Source organism: Dermochelys coriacea, chromosome 14 (genome assembly GCF_009764565.3).
Source record: "Dermochelys coriacea isolate rDerCor1 chromosome 14, rDerCor1.pri.v4, whole genome shotgun sequence".
Classification (NCBI taxonomy): domain Eukaryota; kingdom Metazoa; phylum Chordata; order Testudines; family Dermochelyidae; genus Dermochelys; species Dermochelys coriacea.
The window spans coordinates 17,100,839-17,113,769 of NC_050081.1; the positions used below are offsets into that span (position 1 = coordinate 17,100,839).

At 42.8% G+C, this 12,931-nt stretch overlaps 1 long non-coding RNA gene and 3 other non-coding genes across 5 annotated transcripts; all 4 read left to right on the plus strand.

Moving 5' to 3' along the window:
- The first annotated feature begins 5,100 nt into the window (after positions 1-5,100).
- Positions 5,101-12,780, plus strand: LOC119843086. 2 transcript variants are annotated; one of them, XR_005288858.2, is made up of 6 exons: positions 5,101-5,185; positions 5,573-5,648; positions 7,847-7,988; positions 9,780-9,865; positions 11,648-11,763; positions 12,712-12,780. It is a non-coding gene; the product is annotated as an uncharacterized LOC119843086 (long non-coding RNA). The 2 variants fall into 2 exon arrangements; XR_005288857.2 differs by having other exon boundaries at positions 5,103-5,185; positions 12,709-12,780.
- On the plus strand, positions 7,675-7,752 carry LOC119843417. The gene has a single exon (XR_005288943.1). It is a non-coding gene; the product is annotated as a small nucleolar RNA R38 (small nucleolar RNA).
- On the plus strand, positions 9,587-9,681 carry LOC119843418. Its single transcript, XR_005288944.1, has one exon. It is a non-coding gene; the product is annotated as a small nucleolar RNA R38 (small nucleolar RNA).
- Positions 10,325-10,400, plus strand: LOC119843419. The gene has a single exon (XR_005288945.1). It is a non-coding gene; the product is annotated as a small nucleolar RNA R38 (small nucleolar RNA).
- Positions 12,781-12,931: the final 151 nt, after the last annotated feature.

Genomic DNA, 12,931 nt, shown 5'->3' on the forward strand with positions numbered 1-12,931 from the left:
TGTTGCTGCACACATTTCACCATGATATTATTGACCAGCAAGTTATTAGTATTCAAATGAGACCTTACAAGGTGTATTTTGTACAAAGGTTATTACGATGATGTGTAGAATGTAAATATGGGAGTGTTTTCGGTCACAGAACCTTAGTTTGCAGTATGCCTTGTCCTGTGCTGGTGGAGTATAATTTCTGTCCATTGTGCTCTGGGTTTTTGTTTGTTTGTTTGTTTGTTTGTTTGTTTGTTTGTTTTTGGGGGGGGTGGCACTTCTTTGTACCACTTGGAACTGATTTGAACCTCTAGTGACTCCAGAGAATTAGATTTGAGTGCCTCATCTTGTGCTTTCTATAGTACAACTGGGTAACATAAAGGTCTTTCCTCCTCATGGTCTAATAATACCTGAATTACTGGGATCTGGCCCCCAGCCATATATCTAAGGCCAACCTGATATGTACAGCAGTAGGCTGAAATCTGAGGACACAAAGAGCAGAGGTAACAAACTAGACTTCCAGTCTGTTCAGCTATGCTGCTTCCCACTTTGTTTCATAGACTCCATTTGTGGATTGCTGCCCACAGGAAACATTTAGTAATGGGGGGCTTTTTTAAAATAAATCCAAATATCCTTTTTTCCTAGCCATATATTTAAGCAGGTCACTGCAGTGGCTGGTCTCAAATCGAAAGCATGCTCTACTTTTCCTAGCCTCACATACCCATGGCGTTTGCTGCTCGGCAAGATTGTGATGGGCAGGGCTCCAAGATGGAAAGTGAGCGGCATAATTCAATTGATACATTTAGTAAGTAAGCAAAGTTTCCCAGGTGGAAATGCTTGTTATGCTAAAAGAGTGGGGTCAAGTGACAATATTGGAAAGGCAACCTTCCCCTGAAATTCTGGGGTGGAATCCTGGACCCATTGAAATCAATGGAGATTTTCCCTTTGATTTCAGTGGAGACAGGATTTTATTTTACCCCTGGGATCGAACGATCGATCATCCCTCATATACCTTGCTCATCACCCTGTAATCTGAGCTGGGGATCAGCAGTAGCACAGAAATATTGTACCCCAAACTAGAGCTCAAACAGCTTTGTAAACAGTGAGTACTGCCATTAATTTGTATGACTGATCCAGGAGAACCCATTACTTATCTGTTGAAATTGATTAATTTTTGTTTCTTCACACCGTCTAATTAACCTGAAGAACTCATTTGCACAAAATCTTCCAGTGGCCAAGCGCTTTATTAGCATTCAGAATAGAGTTAGATATTTACAGTGATGATAACATCCACCATTGCATGAGACAGGATAGAAATGTGTAACAGATATAAATCCCAATGCTTCGGGGCATAAGCCAACTCCTAACTGATAGAGGTTAGGGAAAATCTTCCCCGATGCGCAGATTAGTCCATAATTGTCCTTTATGGGGTGTCTTGCTCTTCCTATGCAACATCTGGTACTGGCTATTATAGTTTTTTAAGCAGGGATAGAATTCTCTATTCAGTTCTATAGAATGGTTCATAAAGCCTACAGAAGGGTTATCATTTTCTATTGAATTCTATGGAGCTTTTCCATACACTACAATAGCAAGGCAAAGTTCTGCCACTGAAGATTTGTTTGACATGAGCGACCCCTAGAGATGAAGGGAGGGTCAGGATTCTCAAGCAGACAAGTCTTTGCAGATAAGCAATGAAACATGTAAGATACCTAATGGGTGATGTGCTTAGTGGAAACTCGTTAATTCTAACTTTGTTAAGCCACAAACTCCACCGCTCACACAAACAAAAAGCTTTCTCTGTCACCCAGCAAAGATTTAAGAGTGGAAGCACTGTTGTAACCAGAGCTGACAGGTTTCAGAGTAGCAGCCATGTTAGTCTGTTTTCGCAAAAAGAAAAGGAGTACTTGTGGCACCTTAGAGACTAACAAATTTATTTGCGCATAAGCTTTTGTGAGCTACAGCTCATTTCATTGGAACCAGAGACTTTCTCATTTCTACAAAATAGCCCCTGGAACATTTTCAGCTTCAGTGTGAGTGTAGGAGCTTAAATAATTACCATGAACTACACTCATCTCAGATAAAGGACCTAAGTACATATTGTGGCACTTATTTATTGTGTTGGTTTGCTTGCTTGCTATTTAGCAAAATTAATTCATTTGCTATGGGTGCCTAGCGATCTATCCTAGGCTTTTACTGCTGCCCATGACTGTAGTATCTGAATGCCTTCCATACAAAATCTATAGCAATAGCAAAATTCCTAATGAGTCTTTGACTCTTCTCTCTTTTCAGGGTCTAAGTTCTGCATGGGGTAGGCTTTTAATTTTTTTGGCTTTTAAATTTTTTTTTATTAATTCACCTTTATTGTTTTTTATGATTGGTTTATTAAGGGTTTTTGTTTGGTTGGCCAGTTTAGGGTTTTTGGGGTGTTGTAATAACTGGGCTGATAAATGTATCCTAATTGTGGGAAAGTGGATTAAAGTTTACAGAATGTTTCAATCACCTATAGCAATATATGGTTATGGGAAAAGGGGAGACAGAGAGACTGAGTTGGTAGGTTTCAGTCCAGCACCTAATAGGCCGGTGCCCACATCTCACAGAAGCACCTGGCACTAGCTGGCACCCTCTGCAGAGAGGTCGAGCATTGAATGGACATGGAGACTGAACTCCAGTCTCATCCCTGGAAATGGTTTCTCCAGGTCAGGTCATTGGTGGGGGTGGGGAGCACTGGTGGGTAAGGGTGAATGTCTGGTGCACATGCTGTGCCAGGCCTCTGGTTAGACAGAGGGTGACATCCAGAGGCAGTTCAGTCATGTGATTTAGTGAAATGGTCTGTGAGACCTGGTTCTATTTACACATGTACCACTCACCTGCTGTGTGACCTCAGCTGACTTCATCTCCATTTCCCCTCCCACGCTTTATCTCTCTCAATCTCTTTGGAGCAGGGACTCTCCCTCCCCAGGGTGTTCATACGGTACCCAGCACACTACACTATTGTAGCATTAGTAATAATTAGGAGGTCATTCATGAGGGCTTTCATCAGCACTATGCTTCCTGGGGGGATGGAGGAGGGGGAGGAATCCTGCGAAAAGAGGGGGAAAACCTCTGCTCTCTAATGTAGGGAAGATGCTCAGGGTTTTTCCTGTGTTATAGCTTATACACCTGCAGGTTAAGGATAACATCTACGCATGAGCAGATAAACCCCAGAGGTTTAGAATTGGATACTTTGTATACTTGCTACTTTTGCTTTTGTTCCATCTGTTTCTTTTAGAGCAGTATACATTTTGGCTATTTAAATTTTGTTACAATTCATGGGTTGAGAGGGGCCCTAATAATTTTACAGCATCTTTTAATAATAAATGATAATCAGACCACTTATAGAATGCATTACATATTCAAAGTATTATACACACACTTATTAATTAATCTCTAATTAATCCAAAACCTCTAGTTAATTAGCCATTTAAAGTTAAGGCTGGTACTGCCTGTTGGAGATGCAGAGCTCTGTATCAATGCTAAGTATGATCATATTTTTATTATTAATTGTGAAGATTCAACAAACACCATTAATAACCAGTAATGCTAATACTGTGTTCACTGAGGCACTAGTGCCTGATTCTGAACTCACATCCGTGTAAATCAAGAGAAACTCATTGACATCTAATCAAATCTGTCCATCTATCTATAGTGTACTATTGCTGTGGTTTCTGTGCAGCTGGAGTGGAGTTACACCAATGTGACAGCTGTATATGTGAGATCAGAACCAAGCCCAGGATCTGAATTTGTCACATTCTTTATTATTATTTTATTTGTTCTTTGTTAAGTGCCAACAGGAAGCCTGGCTCTGTTCTAAATCCAAAATAAGACAATCCTTGTCACAAAAGTGTAGAGAAGACAAGATGTAGTGGGGAATTTAGAGAAGGGCGTAACAGAGAATTATTTATTTATGTTATTAGCTCCTTCACAAAAGGGATGAGGCTTTGGGTCTTTCATCATTTAGTCTCACCTTAGCTATCATCTTGTATATGGTATAGTGCTCCACCACTGATGCCAACCTTTAATGCCCATTAGACAAATTTCCAACAAGCACCAGTGTACTTGCCACTATGGAAGGAGCTCCCCATAATAAAACCACAAAATCACTACACTGTCCTTCAAATGTTGTCTTAAAACTCACCTCCGCTCTGGTACCTACAAAACACTTGACAATGGCTAGGCAGCAAGCACAATGTGATCACTCTTTATGACACTAATGAAAATCATATCACTGATGCCTTAAGTTTCCTGTCTATTTATTGTAGCCACCTGTTTGTCTTTCATCATATATACATAAAGTGTAAGATCTTTGCGACACTGACTTTTATTATGTGTTTGTACAATGCCTAGTCCAGTGGCACCTGTTCCCTCTGGCACTGTGGGTGTACAAAGAGGAATAATAATAATTTTAGAAAGGGCTCGAATGGAGATATGGAAGCAGCTTTGTGAACTCTGCGAGGTAGGGCATTTAACAGGGAAGAAACTACCAAGACAGGAGTTGGAGAAAGAAATTAACCAAATTCTGCTCTGATTTGTATCCCCATTGCTTCTGACTGCCCAGGCCGGGGCAATCCTGGGCAGAATTTGGCCTTCCCATCATGCAAACTCATTGTTAACAAATGACAGGTTTCAGAGTAGCAGCCGTGTTAGTCTGTATTCGCAAAAAGAAAAGGAGTACTTGTGGCACCTTAGGATGCATCCGATGAAGTGAGCTGTAGCTCACGAAAGCTTAAGCTCTAATAAATTTGTTAGTCTCTAAGGTGCCACAAGTCCTCCTTTTCTTATTGTTAACAAAGTTAGCAGCTTGCCCCACGGATCAGCAGCATGTAAAATATTGGGGAGACCCAAGCGGGCTGTATGATGGAAACACCACCATTCCTTCCCTCCCGCCCCCAAGACTCAGCCTCCCTGCAAAAAGAAAAGGAGTACTTGTGGCGCCTTAGAGACTAACAAATTTCTTTTTGCGAATACAGATTAACACGGCTGCTACTCTGAAATCTCCCTGCAAAGAAGCCTCAGAGGGGCCAGACGAAACAACTACATTTCCCACAACCCCCTCTCAGCCTGGCGAGAGGGGAAACGACACTTGCCCTGGATAGGGCGGGACACTTTCGGCTGTTACGGTCTCTTCCGCCTGCCGCCGGCTGGGATGGTGGCTGTGCTGGTGGTGAGTAGATTCGGAGTGTGGCAGGATCCGATGCCATCCTCGGTAACGGTGTCTTGCAGGCAGATACGGTCTCGTGATATGTGAGCGGGTGGCGATTGTGCCTCGTCCCGGCCATGTATCAGTTGGGTTGGTGCCCGGTTAGCGTGTCGCTTTGGTGGTGTAAGGGCTGCCCCCTCCCCATCAGCCTGTGCAGAGGATGCTTGGCCGCACGTCCCATGGCTGCTTCTAGCTTGTTCTCGTCCCGCCCCCGATGGTGGAGTGACTAGGGCCCGGGTGCCCCTGTGTCAGCTGGGCCAGCAGCTTCAGAGGGAACTGAGCCAACTGACTGTTGGCTCTGGGCTGGTGATAAGAGGCCCCAGTTAACCCCCCTGGTTTCTCCTATTGCAGGTCCCTGCCAAAAGCATGCACGAGGGAGGAAAGCCCAGCTCCAGCCGGAGAGGCCAGCAGCACCCTGCTGATCCTGGTAAGCGTGCAGCTTAAATGACAGTGCAGGCACAGGGGAAAGCTGGCAGCTCCCCCCTTCCCTGTCTCCGGAAAGCTTCTTTCAAGAGCCTGGGCTGAGGCACCCAAAGTCTCCCTGTAATTCAAGTTTAAAACCCACCCCTACTAGGTCACAGTGACTTGCTGGGCCATTGAGTTGTCTCTTAAAACAGGGCAATGTTCAACCTTCAACCTTTTTCTTTCTGAGGCCCCCCAACATGCTATAAAAACTCCATGGCCCGCCTGTGCCACAGCAGCTGTGTTTCTGCATATAAAAGCCAGGGTGGTGTGCAAGCAGGGCAATTGCCCGGGCCCCATGCCACAGGGAGCATTGATAAATTGCTCAGGCTTTGACTTCAGCTCAGGGTCCCCGGCTGTAGTTTTGTGGGGGGGCTTTGGCTTTCTGCCCTGGGAAATAGGGAGTCTAACACCAGCCATATTTGACAGACCCCCTAAAACCTGTTCATGGCCCCCTGGGGGCTCTGGGCCCCTAGTTGAGAACCACCGCCTTAAATTACTCTAGGGTTCTCTGTATAATATGCACTCATAATGGTTCCTGATTCTACCCACTGGGTGTTGCTAATGGCCTCTGTGCTAAATGTGTCTGGGGTGTGTATATGTCACATGAATCTTAAGGTTTGTGATTCAAAGGGACACCACTTCTTCAGATATTCTGTTCCAATGACTCCTGTATATTATTGCGTACTTTGAAGGGAGAGCTTGAATCCTGCTTTTGTTGCTGAAATCATTTCCTTTTGTCTGTAAACTGAAAAGCACTTCTGGTCTTGGTAGCTCTTGGGAAGTGTCTGAGAATTTTCACTTCTAAAGGGAATGGTTTTCCCAAGGAACAGAGACTGAGTCTGTTCCCTTCCTTGCTCAAACTTAAGCATTTTATGCATTTCTTTGACACTTTTAAGTCAAGGTAGGTGAAGTAATATCCTTTCATCGGACCAACTTCTGTTGGTGGAAGGGACAGGCTTTTGGATTGCATGGTGTTCTTAAGGTCTCTTTCAGTTTCCCTTAACAGGGAACAGTCAGTGGGATATCCAGTCAATATAACAAAACTAAGTCATTCCAGGTGCTGCTGATTGCTCTTGCGAACTACTACTGTTATACAAAACATGAACATGTAATTGTATATGGTGTGTTTCTCTCCTGCTATGTGGGAGAACTGCATAAACAGGGATAACCAAGAGATTTTGGAAGAGTTCTTTAAAGTCTATAGGGATCTTTTCATTCACTTCAGTAAGGTTTGAACCATTGCCCTAACTGATTTGGGTTAACAATACAGCTAATGATACAATATGCTGCATGTGTCTGAACAGTCAATCACACACCTCGTTTGGAATTGGAAGGACACAATCGGGCAGTAGCAAAGACCAAAAAAAAGCAAATGCAATGCAGTACAGTACTGTGTTTAAACATAAAGTTTCAAAGCTGTATTATATCTGTTCAACTAAACTTTTAAAAGAACAATTAATGTTTTGTTCAGAGTTACAAACATTTCAAGTTATGAACAGCCTCCATTCCCAAGGTGTTTGTATGCTGAGGTTCTACTGTAAATAAACTTTGCCTTTACACTTTTCATTCCAGCTAATCTTAGGGGGTTCTGGTAATGGTGACACTTATTTAGAAAGAAGTGATTGATTTCTTTTTAAGCTGACTTTCCCATCAGTGTGAAATGCTTCTCTAAGCAGTTCTGGTGTGAATTCTACTACAAAAGCAATGCTCTGATACAAGAAAGGTTTGTTTTTGGAGCGAGTGATGAGTTTGGCTAATAAACAGCCTTCATGCTGAGCTTGCATTGCCTTTGCACAACACAACCTCTAACTGAAATGTCCAAAATAGAAAATGAGTAATATTGAAGGTGCATGCTGCTGATGCCACCAGGTGTCGTTGTCACATGGGGTGGAGAGCATGGTAATCAAAGGAACGGATACAGTTAGAGTAGAACCTTTGGCTTTGCATGCACCGACTTTTCCTGGTACAGGTCTTAACTGTTTTGAAAGCTGAGCAGGTGATGATACAAAGTTATCCCTGTCTGAAAAAGATCTTTTCACCTGTGGAATTGTGATTCTGAAGCTCAGCACTGCAAAGTTGATTTAAGGAAACTCAGAAATGGAAGTTTGTCTGATCATATTTGACTAACCCTAACCCTGTGATCTGTTCTTAAATTCCCAGGGTGCCGCATCTCTTTCCATTTGGAAATCCAGGATGAGGCTTTTGGATGAGATTATCCCTCCCACTAACTGCCCATGAGTCTCTAACGAAGGAGGTGAAAATTCCTTTGATCAGCCCTGTTTGTCTGCTCATCTGCACAATGGTGAGGCATGTTAGCATTTGTCTTCTGCAGTCAAAAAACTAGATGCCTTTCATTATTGTTGGGGAAACGGAGGCAAGGCTGCTCTATTTAGTGGTTTTGGATGACTGTGTTGTGATCCCTATGGCTAATGAGTGCATATATAAAAGCTCAGTAGCTTGATTATTGTAATTATTAGGTCTCTCCCTCCCACCAGTCATGGCTGCTGCTGTGGTGCAGTAGACACTTGAGTGCAAATCCTTTTGCTTTCAAAGACCACAAGATGGAAAGGTAGTGTTCCATGAATGGGGATTTAAGTCTGTCAGTGTGCTAGGCTGGACAGCTGGGTGCTGTGGCCGTAAAAGGTGAGTTGGAGAATGGAATATGAAGGGATTAGGTAACACTCCGCTATGGAGACACTTGATGCAGCTCATCCCACAAATATATTTGTTACAGGAATAGAGCTAGTGAAAGAACAATTAGTGTGTGAATTGATCCAGACTTACACGGAAGCTCTTTTAAGCTTTCTTTGGCTGGAGGGGAGGCATAGATCAGAATCACCAAGTGATGGCTCAACAGGGAATATAAAAGCTAAAGGCACCTCCAAAGGATGTATTAATAGTTTATTTTCCGTATGTCCAAGTGTATTTCATGTAATAAGCCCTCAAATGTCTTACAGAAAGTGAAAAAAATGCATCCGATGAAGTGAGCTGTAGCTCACGAAAGCTTATGCTCTAATAAATTTGGTAGTCTCTAAGGTGCCACAAGTACTCCTTTTCTTTTTGCGAATACAGACTAACACGGCTGCTACTCTGAAACCTTACAGAAAGTGCTGGTGGATTCTTCCTGTATGTGTGAGTCCGGGAAGGTTACAACATTTCCACATAATGTTTGCCAGAAGCTGGGAATGGGCGACGGGATGGATCACTTGGTGATTACCTGCTCCATTCAGTCCCACTGGGGCACCTGGCACTGGCCACTGTTGGAAGACAGGATACTGGGCTAGATGGACCTTTGGTCTGACCCTGTAGAGCTGTTCTTATGTTCTTAATGTAGCGCAGGGTGGTCCAACTGGTGGCCCCCAAACGTGTCCACTACACAGTAGACCTGCTCTAGAAAATGGTGTCCTCGGTGCAGCATGACTTGCATGCACTGTATGTGACAACACCTTATGTGGAGGATGCTGGTTTGTAGAGCACACATTTCTGTATGTGGCTGGTGGAGGTGCCCCAAAACTAGCATCCGGCCATGAGCACTGAAAAGAGGGATGCTGTTGGCTTGAAATATAGTAAATAAATATGAATGTTAAAATAGCTTCAGGTAATGGACCGCCCCCTTCTTGTCCCTGTCAGTGGGTGGTTTTACAGCCCTCTCTCTCATACAGGGGAAACTGACTCTAATCACTCAATGTTGATTGTACAAAGGGCCCAAATTGGGAGGGGGTTGGGGAAGTGGTAGACTTTCATTTTAGTAACTATAGATAATGCTTTAAGTTGGTGTCCCAGAAAGCAAGTGTTTATAATGAGAAATCTTGGGGTGTGGATGCCTACTCTTGAGTGGGTGACAAGTAAACAGCTGCAAAAAGGAAGTCCTTTGGCCTCCTGCTGGGCAGGTCTCTAGTGCTGAGCTGGTGATGATGTTAAGTTATCCCTGTCTGAAAAAAAAAACAAAAAACAAAAAAACTTCCTTTGTGGAATTCTCACTCTCTGAGGCTCAGCACTTTCACATCTGCTTTAATGAAACTTTAGGATCAAAGTTTACTTTAAGGACTACTATGATGAATCTTTAACATGTGGCTTCTACTTGCATTCACAGGATGCAATGTGTCTTCCACCCAATGATCCTGCACTAAAGAAAGTGCCTGTCTCAAGCCAGGGGCTGGTAACTTTGACTGCAAGCTGGTAAGGAATTGCTAGAGAAATGTTTGCCTCTGTGCCTTGTGATAAATCCAAAGGCTTTTTGGTCAGCAGGGGTGGGTCATGGTGTGCAAAGTGCTGATTTCTTGAACCTATTACTTGCCAGGGAAGCATAGGAATGTAGTGGGTGATCCTTAGTGTGTTAAGCTGTTGCCCTCCTGAGCAGATGGGATCCTGTCTCTTAGTAGGCTATAACCTGACATGTTGAATAACAAAGGGCTGAGGAAACGATGGTCCAAGTGTTGTCAAAAGGAGCAGAACTCAACTTGATGTTGATCATACTTTGAGTCCAGTTTTCCACACATTCCTCCTCCCTGCCAGTTGCTTAATCTATGTGATCATACCTGGGTTATACCTGCAGTGGGAAAGGCTGAAACACTCTGCAGAGCTCTTCAAGTGTATCCTAACTAGGTTTTCAGTTTGCTTTTCTGTCCCTTGAAGCCTATAAGCCAGTGATGTGATGTTATCCCTGTCTGAAAACTCAGCTGTGAAGGGGAAAAACAAATATTCTGAGGCTTTTTGAACTTTGCCCCCGGCAGTTTATTTTCTTGGTGACCTTTTGTAGAAGATTAAAATCTGAAAGACAAGATAAAGGACAGGCTGTCCTTTGAGTGTCCCATGTGTCTGTGCTGAATCCTATCAGGGCAATCATCACAGCTTTGTTCTTGGTGAAATCCTATAGAACCTGCACTCCGTGACATTTTCCAGGAGCCACCCTTTTTTGACATAATGGATAAATGGAACCCTTAAAAACAGGCATTGCCTAGTTTAGTGCATTCTGTAAAATCTTTAGTAAAAAAAAAAAGAAAAAATTGGTTGTGGATTTCATGTATGACAAAGGGTTTTTTAGAGACACTCATGTTGCTTGCCCTGGCTAATGGGAGAATTTGAGGCATGTTTGTGCTTAACTTGAGTGACCAACCTTCTGTTCACCTACAATCTCGTTTTTGCTGGTTACCTTGACCCTGCAATAACACTGTCATTGTTTCTGGCCAAATGAGCTTTGAAGCTTGTTCTGTTGGCAAAATGCTGATTTAACTAATTCTAACAGGTGGGGAGACCTATAGGCAAAACAATGGCTATAATAACTGGATCGTGCCTTCTATGGTGTCAGTGAAATCATGATTTGATGTGACATCAGAGGAATGTACTCCTGGAAGCCAGGATTTGGATCAGTCCTTAACTACTTGTTTATCTATGTACTGTACCACTAGCATGTCAGAGCAAAAGCAGTGTTCTGCCTCCCCACTACTCTTGTGACAATAATTACTTCCTATCCCAAGATAGGCAGCAGCCAAATTTGGGATAGTGTTTTTCAAGTGCATTGCATAATGCTCTGTTCAGTACACTGCCCTGTTCAGTGCAAGATGCAAAGTCATTGCTTTCTTCGCAGGGAACACAAGAGCCCTACTGTCCTTTGTCATGCTCCACTTTATTTCTCTGTCCCCAAATAACCCCTTGATTCTTTTATGAAAACAATAAAGAGTAATAGCGTGTTGAGCAAGAGGATTTTCTTGCTCTCGAGGCGACAGCAAGAGACTGGATATCAAATCAAAGATTTGCGTTCTATTTCTGACTCTGACTTGCAGCTTGACCGTGGACAAGTCACTTAATTTCTGTAGCCCATGTCACAATGAGGAAAGAGGAGAACTCATACTAACCTTTTTAAGCACTCTGAGATCTTGGATTTAAAAAAAAAAAGTTTCCAAATGACTGACAGTTAACTGCATTCTTTCTAGCAACTCACTGTAATTTAAACTTCAACAGGATTTGAAGGCGTGATCGATTTTTGCCGGAGGTCCTTGTAACATGTGCATGGTTCCCTGATCTGAAATGAATTGGACAATGGATCCAAAGATAACAGAACTCCTCTAGGCTTGGAGGTTGGTATGTGGGATGGGGAGGAATATAGTAGAAAAGCAGTGGATTTGTTTTAGGTGTTTGATATGCAGTAGATTTGCAGTGAATTCCTGTACAAAACTTTCTGTTCTATCATGTGGATTTTTAATGTCACACTTTGGCGCAATGTCAGCATTTGTTTAATTAGAAGGCATAATTTATTGGGTAAGAGAAACTGGAGCTGTCAGCTCCCAGGCTGCAAGTAAAACAAAAAGAAGAGAGCGGCTAGAAGTAGAAAATTTTAGAAAAGTAAACAATGTTCAGTACTTGCGGAGATTCAGGAACTGGTTCAATGCAAATCTTATTTGCTGTTTCTAGATAGCAGCTGTTTTTTGCAGACTTTGCATGTCAGTTGACTTTGATAAGTCCCTAACTTCAGGATGCTGCTGCTAAAGAGGGAAAATGATCTGAAGCAAAGTCTCCGTCTCTCTATATAGTACTTGTTGATCATTAGTTCTCATTTGGTACCTGATATGTGCTAGTGAAGTCACCTGTGGGCAACTGCAAGGTTTCCTCTTTGCTGTTGAGTTTGACATAGCTCCATCGTGTATGTTAAGGCGAGAATGGGTCTTAGACTTGAGTGCTGAAAAGGGATGATTGCTTGGAGTGATGGGAACATGGCTCCAGTGAGGCTAGCTGTGACATTAATAGATGCAAGGCTGTTCCTGTCAAAGTGCTGGTCTTTTATCATGCCAGTCAGAGCTGGCCTGTCCATCATTTCAGTTAAGTCTCGCCAACCTCTTCAAACAATCTTCTTTGTATTCCTGGTAAAATAAAGATGGAAGTCTCTTTTGTGTCCTTGGTGCTTGGCCACCTTCCCTACTCTGATTTTTTTTTTTTTAAATAAATTTGACAGCACAGAAGAAAGGGGCTTGTTAATGTCTCTCTTTACTGACTAGATCCTGTTTTGTTTTGTTTTTTCCCCCCAGCAGGGCTGGCTGGAGAGAGAGAGAACTTTCGACCAAGGAGGTTTTATCTTTCAGAAATAAATAATCAAAAATGTCAAGTGTCTGAGTTTTAGTGATGCTCTAAACTCAAAGTTAAGTGAGTCCAACCAGCCCTTTCACCTATGACATGTCAGACTCCAGTCTATACTATAGACTGCAAGGTGAAGGGCAAGTCCCTCATTACTAAAAGAGGCTACATCACTAG